This window comes from Durio zibethinus, chromosome 11, assembly GCF_047325235.1.
Source record: "Durio zibethinus cultivar Kanyao isolate XHJ-2024 chromosome 11, ASM4732523v1, whole genome shotgun sequence".
In the NCBI taxonomy this organism is placed as follows: domain Eukaryota; kingdom Viridiplantae; phylum Streptophyta; class Magnoliopsida; order Malvales; family Malvaceae; genus Durio; species Durio zibethinus.
Genome location: NC_143172.1, coordinates 16,115,363 through 16,129,259, shown reverse-complemented (window position 1 = coordinate 16,129,259; position 13,897 = coordinate 16,115,363).

Sequence of the window (13,897 nt, the reverse complement as noted above, 5' to 3'; positions counted from 1 at the left end):
AGTTTTCAAGATAGTTTGACTGGTTCAGCAATTAAATGGTACATACAGTTAGATCGGAGTAAGATTCGTTCGTGGAAAGACTTGGCCAAAATTTTTCTTGTCTAGTACAAGTACGTCTTAGATACAGCCCCTAATAGGCTGCCATTACAAAATATGGAGAAAAAGTCGATGAAAACCTTCAAAGAATACGCACATCGATGGAGAGAACAGTGGCCCAAGTCCAACCACCACTGACTGAAAAAGAGATAATTGTGCTATTCGTCAATACACTGAAGGCCCCATATTATGACAGATTGGTGGGAAATACCACGAAAAACTTCTCTGACATGGTAATCTCAGGGGAGATGATAGAGAACGCTATCAAAAGTGATAAAATTGAAGGGTCTGAAAAGAAGACAGCTACTTTAAGGAAGAAAGAGCAGGAGACACATGTTGTCACTCACAGAAATCCTCCACACCATCTTTTTATCCCGCATAATCCATACCCCCTTACTACCCTGCCACAAACCAAATTTCTCAACAATCATACCATTATCGAGCACCCCAATAGCCGCTATCCAGACCAAGTTTTAGCCCTCAACCATCCAATTACACTCCTACACCTCCAGCTCGATCATTTACTCGACCAATCTACCCAAATAGTAATCAAAGAAACCCACAGAATAATAACAATCGAGAAAGACCTCATTTTGACCCAATTCTCATGTCTTATACCGATTTGTACCCTCAGTTAATGAGAGGCCACCTTGTCGCTCCTATTTATACGAAACCATTAAGACCACCTTACCCAAGTTGGTATGACCCTAATGCCAAGTGCGATTATCATTACGGAGTTATAAGACATTCTACTGAAAATTGCATGGCATTTAAACACAAGGTGCAAGGTTTGATAAATGATGGGCTTTTATCTTTTGATACTAAATTCAAGCCAAATATCAATGGAAACCCTTTGTCGGATCACATTGAAGGAAAAATCAATATGGTGGGTAAAGAAAAATATATGAAGATCAAAAGATGCACGGATGAAGTGAAGACCCTTTTTGAATAGATGTATAACTATTTATATGAGATGGGCATGATTCAACCATTATTTTTGGATGATAATGGCAGTTATGAATACCCTAACCATTTTTGTAAATATCATGGGAGAACAATTGGATATTCGATCCAAAATTGTGAGGTCTTTAAGCAAACATTACAGAGCTTGATGGATGATGCCATCATTGAATTCTATGATGAATATGGTGGAAATAGTGTGAATACAGTGGGTGACGAGCGCCCTAGCAAGTCTTTTATCCCCAAACCCCTCACTATTTACTATGATGAGAAACCAGAGCCCCTAACTGAGGAAACTATCTTCTCTTCTAGGACACTAATAACCATTTATGTCTCTAGCCCATTCCCTTATCAAACCAATAAAGCAGTCCCATGACGATATGATTATGATGTGGTGATGCGAGGGCCTAATATGACCTCGAATAATCCAAGCGCAGAGAATACCACCAACATAGCGGGAATAGGAAGAATGACCCGAAGTGGTCAAATTTATACCCCTGAAATGTCAGAAAGGGCCAGGAAAAGGAAAGGCAAGATAAGAGAAGAAGACGCAAGGGAAAGCCAAGATTCTCAACCGGTGGTAAGCTTGAAAGTGCAAGTTAACAAATCAGTATCAGAAAAAAAAGCTTGCGAGTTTTTAAAAATCATCAAACACAGTGAGTATAGTGTGGTGGATCAATTAAATAAACTATCAGCTCGTATTTCCTTACTGTCACTACTACTGAATTCTGAGTCACATAGAAATACTTTGCTAAAAATGCTCAACCAAGCTTATGTCAAGCATAACATTTTTGTTGAGAAGGTAGACCACATGGTTGGAAATATTCTAGCCCCAAATTTTATCACCTTCAATAATGATGAAATACCTCCGGAAGGACGTGGTAGCGTTAAGGCCTTACATGTTACTGTCAAGTGTAAGTCTCACATTATGGCCAAAGTGATGATTGACAATGGGTCGTCTATTCATGTTATACCTCTGACGATATTATCAAAGCTTCCAGTGAATCTCTCTTATATACGGAATAGTCATATGATTGTAAGAACGTTTGACGGGGTATGGAGAGAGGTAATTGGCGATATAGAAATCCCATTACAGATTGATCCTTGTACCTTCAATGTCACATTTTAAGTAATGGACATAACTCCAGCATATAGTTGTCTACTTGGGAGGCCTTAGATTCACACAATTGGAGCTATACCTTCATCAGAAGGTAAAATTTATCATAGAAGGAAAACAAGTCTGTGTGGATGGTGAAGAAGACTTATTGATAACAAAGACCTTAACAACTCCTTACGTTGAGACAGCAGAAAAAGTAATTGAATGTTCTTTCAGAGCTTTTGAAGTAGCAAACGCTACTTATGTAAGAAAAGGGTCAAGGATGTCGATCCCTCAATTATCAAAAGCTACAAATATAGTAATTAAGCAGACTACTGGTAAGGGTTGGCGAGTCGAACAAGGCTTAGGGAAAGCTCTACAAGGGATCACAAGAGTACCATGCCCGATTGAAAATAAAAAAATATGGAAGTTAGGCTATAAGCCTACAGCTGCTGATAAGAAGAATGTAATGCTGGAGAAAAAAGAAAAGAGAATGGCACGCCTTAAAGGACAAGATTTGATTGATGGGAAAATGGTGTTCCCTTATTTGTATGAAACCTTTTGTTCAGTTGGGCATATCTATCCTGGGTCGACAGGAGTTGAACAAGGAGGACTGGTAATGGGATTAGAGGAAGCTTTCTCACGACTTCAAGTGGAAGCGGATGAAGGAGTCACGCAAAATAAAGAGATCTTTTTTCCTTTTTAGGAAACTCAAAGAATGGTTTACCGATTTTGTTGTCCTTGAACCTTTAAACTTAAAAATTCCAATTGCTTCTGCCCAATAGCAAGCGAAGGTTAAGTGTATAGGCTTATTTTCATTGTCTTAATAAAATGATGAATGCAATGCATTTCACTCGTATCGTGTTCTCTATTTTCATTTTTCTTTTCTTTCATTACCATTCTCTTTGCCCTTGCCAAGATCAATATATATTTCTTTGTGATTATACCCATTTTCAGGTTTTCTAATAATGAACATTATGGATGACCAAGGCAATAACATCGGGTTTGATTTTGAAAATTTGACTCACATTAACGAGCTTGATAATGATTGATTCAGAAGACTATGATTTGCCTCATGATCTGTTGAAATGGATAGAACAAGAGAAGAAAATTATTTTTAATCAAAATAAAAATTAATATAATTAAAAAACCTAAAAGATTAAAGATTGATTAATTAATTAATTAATCATGAATAAAATATCAATACAAAAAATCAAACCAAATTTCCACAATTACAAAATTAAAAAAACCTTAAAAAACTAGACTTAAACCATCAATAAAACAAATTACGCTTACTAACCTTAAATCTAACCAACATTTTTAAATCATCATGAAACATTATTGTAAACATCAATTTTGTCCGAATGTACGATTTCCATTTTAAGTATATTAATAATAATAATAAAAAAAAAATTAATTAAAAAATAAAAAAAAAGAAATAAGACAAAAGTCAAGGGGTTGGTACGACGCCGAGCTGGCCCGACCAACTCCCCGAACAACTACCCGACCAGCTTCTCGACCAGCCACCCTACAGCCACCAACTAACTACCCTATAGCCATCTAGATCCCCCTAAATCGAAACCCTTTAAAATCTCCAACCATCTTCCTCATTCGGGGTTTCTCGGCTCTCTACCAAAAAAAAAAGAAAACCCATTCTCAGACGAACTCTTCCCCTCAAAACACCCTCAACACCCTCAGACAGACCCCATTCCGACGCAAAAAGAAAAACCAAACTTCAAATACTCCCCAAAATACCCAAACCGAGAACAAAAATAGATCTAACCAAAAAAAAAAAAGAAAACAACACAGTCCTCCCCGTAGGGAGGAACCTCAGCACCAAGCTCCCTGTAAAACCAAAGAAATAATCAGTTTTGCCAAAAAAACAAAAAAAAAAAGAAAGAAAAGTATACCGAAAACTTCAAAACTCAATCTACGTGAATCAAGGTCGTTTTCGATGAAAAGAACACTAGATCTGAGCTGAAGAGGTTGAATGAAACCTCCTGGTCACTTTTCAAATTTTTGGCCACCGTCGGCGATGACCCGCACAGCGGTCAGCTCGGATTTTGGCGAGCCATAGAACCCCCCAGAGCTTTTTTTTTTTGTCGAACGAACAGACTGAGAAAAAAATTTTTTTTTTTGACTTTTATAGAAAACATAGGACCAAAACGACGTCGTTTCAAGCATAAAGGATCTGCGCGTGGACCAAACACGACCCGAGATCTGCGTAACCCGACCCGACAACCCGTTTCAACCGACCTTGAACTAGTTCAGACGAATTGTCAGTGAACCGATCTAAACCACTGGTCGCCCAAACCGTCGATCCAACCGCCGAACTAGTCTGATCGCCCGAATCAGCGTTGATCGGACCGTTGACCGGTCCAGTTCAGGTAAAAAATATTATTTTTATTTTTTTTCTTTTTTCTAAATTTTTTTATATTATTATTATTTTTTATTTTTATATTTGTGTATGATAAATGTTTAAATTTATTAGGATAAATATCTAATTGTTATTAATGATAAATAAATGAAAACAATATAAAATAATAACTAAAAAATAATATATTTTAAAAATGTTTAATAATAATAATAAAATAAGCTTTTTATTTTCCCTGCCTAGATAATAGAGGGAATAAAAAAAATATTTTTCAAATAAATAATTTCGCCTAGATGTTGGAGAATTATTATTAATAAATTTTCATAAAAAGAAATATATAAGAAAATTTTAAATTAATTTTCAAAAATCATTAAAATCGAACTTGCTTCAAAAATCCGCCTAGATGTTGGGGATTTTTAGAGATGTTCATATTTTCTTAAAAAAAACGAAACCTTAAACTCTAATTTTTTAATTTTCAAAATCCTAAGGTTTTTTAAAAACTCCTAAAAATTCAAAATCCCCTAAAATTCAAAACCTCTTAAAATTCAAAGTCTTAAAAATCCTAAAGACACGTGTGAAAATTCTATTTGAGGCAATCTGTTCCCGAATGCTACCTAGATGATGGGATATTTAGGAAATTTTACTTTGTTAAGTCTTTTCACACGAGTTCGTAATTTACATTAATAATAAGATTAATAAATAAAGGTATAATAAAATTGATATCTTAAATATAAATAGTCGTACCTAAGCTCTGCCTAGATGTTGGAGAGTCGGGGTGATCTTATTATATTTAAGAATCCAACTCTTAAATTGCATCTCATTTTATATGACATTCATTAGCATGATATATGTTAGCATGTTATCATCGATAATTGATTGCATTATTCTCCATTTAATTTACTGTTCAATGATAAAATATTTTATAATAAAAAAAGAATAATACTAAAAAAAAATCTCTTTTTGTGATATTACAAGATAAAATAAAAATAACATTCCAAAAAAATAATTCTTGGTACTCTGCCTAGATGTTGGAGAGTCACCAACGATTTTCTATAAAGAGTGTTATTTCATTTTAAGGATTGTTGTGTTAAATCTTAAGCGAAAAGAGTTATTTCAAATTTTGCCTAGATGATGGAGAATTTTAAAATAATTCTTTAACTTAAAGATTTTCTCAATAGTTCTAAATAAATATTTTATCAAAATTTTATTTTTTTCAAATGAAGGAAATTAGTGTTAAATTTCAAATTAAAACCATTTTTATCCAACACCGAAAATAGCGCGTAATTAAATGGTACCAATTTATGGGCGTTGTGGGGGTGTTAATCATTTCCCACGCGTAACCGACTCCCAGACCTAACCTGATTTTTCGTAGACCGAAATTTATCTTTTTGATAAACTTTAAACCCTTTTTTATAGTTTTATTAAAAGAATAAGCTTTTGGGTGGCCAATCACACCCTAACAAAGATTGGTGGTGACTCACACTTTTTATTTATTTTTCTCGATTTTAAAACATCATCTTTTACGTCCGGCGGTCTCAAAACCGTTACGACAATTATCAAGCATGAAATTATAAAATCATCAAAATAAAAAAATCAACATAAAAAACCCACAAAAAGAAATAATATTAGAAAAAAAGAATAATTAAATCTTATTTTACCAAACCACCACATTGCCACCCAATAAAAATTCTATTTTTCCAAAAAAACCTAACCCTAAAAATAGAAAAAGAAAACCTAGCTTTCACCATCATCCTTGAAGGGAAACAACACAAAAATAAAAATAATAGTAAAAACTAACCAAAATAGAGGGAAAAAAATCTTTCTTAGGGTTTCAAGTTTTCACGTTCTAAGGTTTTAAAGCTTCAAATTGGGTGAAGAAGAAAGATAGGTTGAAGGGAAACATGTACTGAGAAGCAAAAGTGATTAGAGTGACAAATGGAAGAATTTTTTTTTTTGTTAAAGTTATAGGTTCTAAGGATAGGTTTAGGCTTTTCTATTTAATGTTTGAAAAATCTAATTGAAAAATGTTAAATAAGAGGTTGAGAGGAATCTTTGGGTAAATTTTTGTAAAATTCTGACGGTTTTAGACTACAAATGGTATAGCAACAAATAGTCAAAATTTAGGTTGGTGGGTAGTTATTCTTGGGATTTTTGGGACTTTAGAGAGAAGATGAGAAAGGAAAGAAAAGAAGAAAGTGAAAAGAAAAAAAATTACTTTTTTTAGGCACTTTTAAATGATGCATTTAGGGAAAAAAAAAGAAAAAAAAAAGAAAAAGTAAATGAAAAGAATGAAATTCAAGACCATGTTGTAGGTAATATATCATGAAATAACCTCCACATGAAAAACCTTACTTTAGGCATAACCTCAACCTACTAAACATTCCTTTAGATTGGTTTCCCTTGATTCACATCAATAACATTACAACCCATAATTGTTGAGCCACAAAGTAAGCACACCTTATTGAAAATTGCCCTAATGTCAAATAATTCCAAATAAACAAATCTGAAATAGGTCTTTTACACATAGGCATTTTAAAATTGCAATAAGCACTACTCAATTCAAAGAGTTTTGTCTTGCCTTTTCACCAAGGTTACTCTTTTGCTAAATTGAGGTAGTTATTGACATAGGTTTATATCCCAAAATAGCATCCATAAAAAAACCAAAAAAAAAAAATAAAATCTATGAAAAGATTATTAAAACATTAAAATAGAATCTGTGATGAACATGGTTTTTCTTATTTGGACCAAGAAAGTTTGAGACTTAAAGGGAAGTTCCTAAAAAACTAGTTAAACTAAGATGTTGAGTTTTTGGAAAAAAAAAACCTTTAGATCGAAGTTGAGTTATTGGAGTGGAAAGGAAGAGCAAAGTAACTAGATATAGGAAAAATAAGTTCGATAAAGGGATGAAAAAAGTCTTTAAGCTTCATATTTGAGTTTTGAAGGAAGATAATTAAGAAGAACAATAAAACAGGGACAAAGAGAAGAAACCTTAAAAAAGAGAGGTGTGAAACTCCTTAATTTAACACCAATGGAATTCCTTCTCATATATATTGTTTAATGCATGAAAAAAGGTCCTTCTCATATATATTGTTTAATGTGTGGAAAAAGGATAAACTTACACTATTGTAAAACTTTTAAATTTTACATTTTTTTCTAACCATTGATTTTAATAGATTCAAAGAATGAGATTAAACCGTATTTTCTTTTTTGACTTGTCTCTCTCATCTGTTGGATCTATTAAAATCGATGTTTAGAAAAAAGTATAAAAAGATGTAATACTTTTTTGGTGTAACTTGATCCTTCCCCTTTAACGTACTTAGTATTGGTAGTTTAGAATACTATTAGGCCAAGTACGTAATGTTAGTGACAAATTATTCTAGTTAGTTTTCATAAATTAAAAAGTTGTGTTTGTTTACTAAGAATTATCTTTAATCATTTATAAAATATTATATTTCATAAAATTTATCTCGTGGAAATATATGTTTTCATTAAGCATACAAAGAACTTTTTATAGAATCATTTTCATTATACTCCTTGAAGCATTGAGTATTTTATCGTATTCTAGAGGTATATTAAACCTTAAACGAAACAAACTAAATGCATCAAAATTAACCATTTTACTTTTCTTGCTTTATTCTCTAATTTTCAAACATTTAGAAGGCTTTTTTTTCAATATAGAAAACCCTAAAGTTATAATGAGAGTGAGTTGACTAACCTCAAATTGTTACATCATATCATCTTGATTAATCAGATTGTTACATATGAATTCTCACTTGATGTACCAACTATCACATTATCTTAATTAATTTTCATGCATATGGTTATATGTACAAGTTGCAATTTGATTTTAGTTGGATTCAAGATTCTAAGAAGAACAAATCATCAATGGCTTTTCTTCAAGACTTTGTTCATTATTGATGCTAAATTCTTATATTTCCAATATCTCCACTCTACGATTTGTTTTTTTCCTTATTTTGATGGCTATGTTTTACGGGATAATTTCCACAAATGTTTACCCTACATTGCTTCTTTTTTATCAAATGTGTATCCAACTTTGCATTATTCTTTCAAAAATATATAACATAAACACATCAAAAATTTGAGAAAAGCAAAATGACGTCCTTGGATATTTGAGTTGACCTTAAATATCAAGAAGGGCTGGATCTTTTTTCTTTTCTATAAGCTGTTTAAAAGATATGAAGTGTATGAAGAACTAAAAAAAAAAAAATGAAAAACTGACTCTAAATTGCTGTAAAAGCTTGACATAGAGTATAGGATGCATTTAATCATTTATAAACTTTAAAAATGCAAAAGTTTGGTTAATAACTTTTAACTACTACATTAGTTATCTGCCAAATTTTATGGATCACCGCAAACATATACACCATGCTACCTAAAGTCTAATAAACTAACACAAAAAATTAGAGCAAGTTGTAGCAGCAGAAATGCTATACTTGGTTGCTTTAATTGCTAACATTCCTCTTTGGCATTTATGCGAAAAACACCAAGTCTTATCCTTAGTGTTTCAAACATCGCCTTTGGTGAAGTCTTGGTCAGAATATCTATAATTTGATCTCTTAACTTGTAATGCACTAGCTTCCCTTCATTCTCAAATTCAATTTCTCTAATAAAGTGATACTTGATCTTAATGTACTTAGTTCTTCCATAAAACACAAGGTTCTTGACCATTGCAATTAATAATTGATTATTGTAAAAAAATTTGTTGGATCATTTTACTTTTGACTCAAATTCATTAAAATTCTCTTTAGCCAAATGCTTGATTAGTAGCAATTGTAGCGCCTATGTACTTTGTTTCTATTATCAATTAGGTCATAGTTTTTTTTTTTTTCTTTGAGTTCTAATTGAACATATTTAATCCAATGTAAAACACATAACTTGAAATGTTTTTCATGTTTTAATGAAAGTCAGCCTAGTCACTATTTATGAATCTAACCAATTTTAAACTTTCATTCTTTTTGAACTAAATTCTAAGTTCATTAGATCCTTTGACATATCTCAACACCCTTTTAGTAGCCTTGAAATACAACTCACTAGGACTTTGCATGAACCTAAAGTGTAAATTTGTAGCATACATGATGTCTAGCCTTACTACTATCAAATACAATAAGCAACCAACTAGCCTTCTATAAATAGAACCATCAATTTTGTCAACTCTATCTTCCTTAATAAGTTTTTCATTTTGAACTAAAAGGGTGTTGACTGGTTTACAATTTTCCATTCTGAACTTATTCAGGATTTCATTTGCATATTTGCTTTAACCAATGAAAATTCCTTATTGGTTTTGATGAATTTTCATTCCAAGAAAATAAGAGATTACCTCTATATCTATCATTTTAAAAACTTTTTCATTTGATATTTAAGATCTTCCATAATAGCTAATTTACTACTTATCACTAGGAGATCATCAAGATACAAAGAAACAATTAATAGATCATTGCTGTTAGTAACCTTAAGGTAAAATTTTGCTTTATTAAGGTTTTTCTTGAATTTTAACTTTAGCAAATGATCATTATTTCTGTAATTCCAAGCTCTTACAACTTTATCAGTCCATAAAAGCCTTATTGAGTAGATAAACTTTGTCCTTATCTTTCTTAGCAACAAAACTTTTAAGTTGTTCAATGTAAATCTCCTCATCAAGATATCCATTTAAAAAGGTAGATTTGATATCAAGTTGGTATATTTTCTAACTTTTTTAAGCTGTTAAGGCTAATAGTAGCCTTGTGGTGTCTAACCTTGCAATTGGAGCAAATGTCTTTAAAAAATTAACACCAGGCTGTTAGGAGTAGCCTTTAGCAACCAATATTACTTTAGGTTTGTTGATGGAACCATTTACATTTAACTTTGTTCTAAAGATCCATTTAACACCAATGATGTTTTTGTTGCTTGGTTTGTTAACCAGCATCTAAGTTTCATTCTTCTTAATTATATGAATCTTTTTTTTATGGTATTCCTTTATTCTAAAAATTTGACAGCTCCTTCAAACTTTATAGGTTCAAGAATGGCAATGTTTGATCTTTGATAAATATATGTGAATGGTCTAATTCCTTTCACTAGTTCATGATTAATGGTTTCATTTTTAAACATGTAACCTTTTTGTAAATTCACCATGTCTATTAAAGTTTGCTTGACTAACTTTGCCTTTGACTTGTCCCAATTCCAAGCTGCTTGCTCATTGAACTTTATATTTCTACTTATAATCACTTTACTTGTAAGTGGATTATACGTCCAATAGCCTTTGGTGATGTTACATAGCCTAGAAAAATACAAATTTTTACTTTTTGATCAAGTTTGTCTCTTTTGATTCCAGGAACAAACACATAACAAATGTTACCAAAAACTCTAAAATGTTGCAATGATGGTTTGCTTCCATACCATGCTTCAAAATGAGTTTTTCATTTTAAAGCTTTTATAGGCAGCCTGTTGAGCAAGTAAATAGAGGTATTGATTACCTCTGCCCATAACTTCTTGAGAAGTTTCTTCTCAAATAGCATGCATCTTGCCATCTCCATGGCTATTCTATTCTTTTTTTCACTAACTTTATTCTGTTGTGGAGTGTAAGTTGCTTTGAGTTGGTGTTCAATTTTTGCAACTTCACAAAACTTATTAAATTTGTCAAGTTTGTACTTGATACCATTGTTTAACTTTATAATCTTAATTTTATAGCCATTTTGATTCTTAATCCAAGCCTTGAACTTCCAAAACACAACTATATCTTCAAATTTTTATTTCATGAAATATATCCAACACATTCTGGTAAAATTAGCTATAAAGGTAACAAAATATCTATTGCTATTCAAGGATAAAGTTCTCATATGACTACAAACATAAATATGATTAAGTTATAATTTTTCAATTACCCTTCATGCTTTGTTAATTATGAATGGTAGCTTTATTTTTTAGCTAACAGACTTTGCACACTTCAACATAAACATCAACAATAAGGATGTTTAACACAAGATCATTTTTATACATTGTAATTGAAATGTCTTATCTTTTTATGTCATAAAGCAAATTCATCATGTGAACTAGCATAAACAGAGGAGCTTGTTTCATGCCAATCTAAAGAAAAACATTTTCTTTTCATGTTAACAATAAATAGTTCATAGCTAGTGGTATCATAAATTATGCATACCTTATATTTGAAAACTAAAGAGTAGTTTTTTTTAGCAACTATCCTACATTTAATAAGTTTTTTCTATCTATTTTAAGCACATATAGAACATCTAAAATAAGTTTGGTACTTGTTGGTGTCTCAACAGCCACTACTCATTTTCTTTGACTTTTATGAAATCACCATTATCTATTTTGACTTTAAAGGTACAAATCTTATGTAGTTCTTTGAACATGTTGATATCAAATGCCATATGGTGTGTGCTTTCACTGTCAATTAGCCATATACATGAAGAGGTTTTAGTTGTATAGCAAGTTGTAACAAAATTTTACTCTTTTTGCTATTATTGGTTGTTAGAAATTTTGGTTTGTTGACCTTATTACTGTTGGTTTTTGTTTTTACATACCTTCTCTATGTGACCAAGCTACTTATAGTACCTACATTATATGTTAGGTATATACCAGTAATATTTCTCTAAGTGAGTGATCTTTTTACAATGAGAGTAAGGTGGAAACTTTTTTTTCTTTCAATTATTTCCAGAACCTTTATTTTTTTGATCTCTTTATTTTTTGTCTTTACCTTTTATTTGCATCTTACCTTTCTCTTTAGCTGTAAAAGGATATTTTGTTGAATCTTTTTATCTGATAGCCCTTCTTTACACTTGAGCTTGTAAAGTATTAAATAACATTGTTGAAGTTATCTTGGTCAGATCCTTAGAGTCTTCAAGGGATGAAATATTTGACTCAAACCTCTTTAGTAAGCTGACAAGAACCTTTTTCATAATTTTTTTGTCTGACAAATCTTCACCAAGTAGTTTGATCTTGCTTACTGTCTTTATGAGTCTATCGTTGTACTTCTTTAGGCTTTTAGACTTTTTCATCTTTAAAACTTCATATTCTCTCATAAGGTTTAGCACTTGCATTTGTTTTATCTTGTCATTGCCTTGGAATTCTTTTTTAAGAATATCCCAAGCTTGTTTTACAGTTTCATAGGTCATAATTTTGACAAAAATTTCATCAAAAACTAATGACTCAATGTAAATATTAGCCTTGTACATTTTTGCTTTCTCTTTACTATTATTCTTCATTTGGTTTATAGTTGGATTTGTTGGCAAGTGAGGTGGTTCCTTCTCATTATTGACCACATCTCATAATCAAAGGCACACAGATAGGTTTTCATTTTTACAGCCTATATCTAGTAATTTTTACTAGAGAAAACTGGAGATGGAGGCAAAGAGCAGCTACTTGAGGCCATTTGAAGTTCGACAAAAGCTAGTTGGTATGTGTTTAATGATTTTTACTCTAAAAATCAATAGCTTACAAGCCTTTTAAAACTTTATAAAGGCTTTGATACCAATTGAAGGATATAAAGTGTATAAAGAACTAACAAGAAAATGAAGAAATTGACTCTAAATTTCTATAAAGGCCTCACACAAAGCATAAGCTACATTTCATTATTTATAAATTTTAAAAATACAAAAGTTTGGTTAACAACTTTTAACTACTACATAAGTTGTTTGCCAAATTTTATGGATCACCACAAACATATACATCATGCTACTTAAATTCTAATAAACTAATACAAAAAATTAGAACAAGTTACAGCAATAGAAATGCCATACTTGGTTGCTTCAACTGTTAACATTGTTACAATCATTGTTAATCCTCATTACCATGCAACAAAATTGGTCATGCATACATGTTTGCAAAGAAAATTAATATAAGTGGAAATGGTTGAAAAAAAAATCAAAAGGGAAATTCATTTATCATCAATAAAAGGTGTTAATGGTGGAAGATAGAACATTTCGTCATGAAGCCTGTAGGAGGTGTTTTTCTCAAGAATCCAAATAACATGATGTTTTGAACAACAGAGAAAAGTTGATGTTAAAAGGTAACAATGATAGGAATTTTTTTAGAATGACAAAGAATTATGGTTGAACTGCATGCTAATTTATTAGAGTTTTTTTTTTTTTTTGTAGTTTTAAAATCTAATTCTATCATATGGGGTGTAGCTATAGCTTATTGTCCATTAATTATATACTAGATTTGATTTCTTAAGACCACTCAATTGCCATTCATTTTATGCCAACTGACCAGTTAAGATCTAAACAAATCTCCAAGGCAACATGAATACTTCCGACCAATTAATGTTGATTTTTCCTCTAATAAATTCTCAATGTAGCTTTTATTTTGTTTTGTTGTGTTTTTTTTTTTTTTTTTTTTATCTTTTAAGTTAAGTT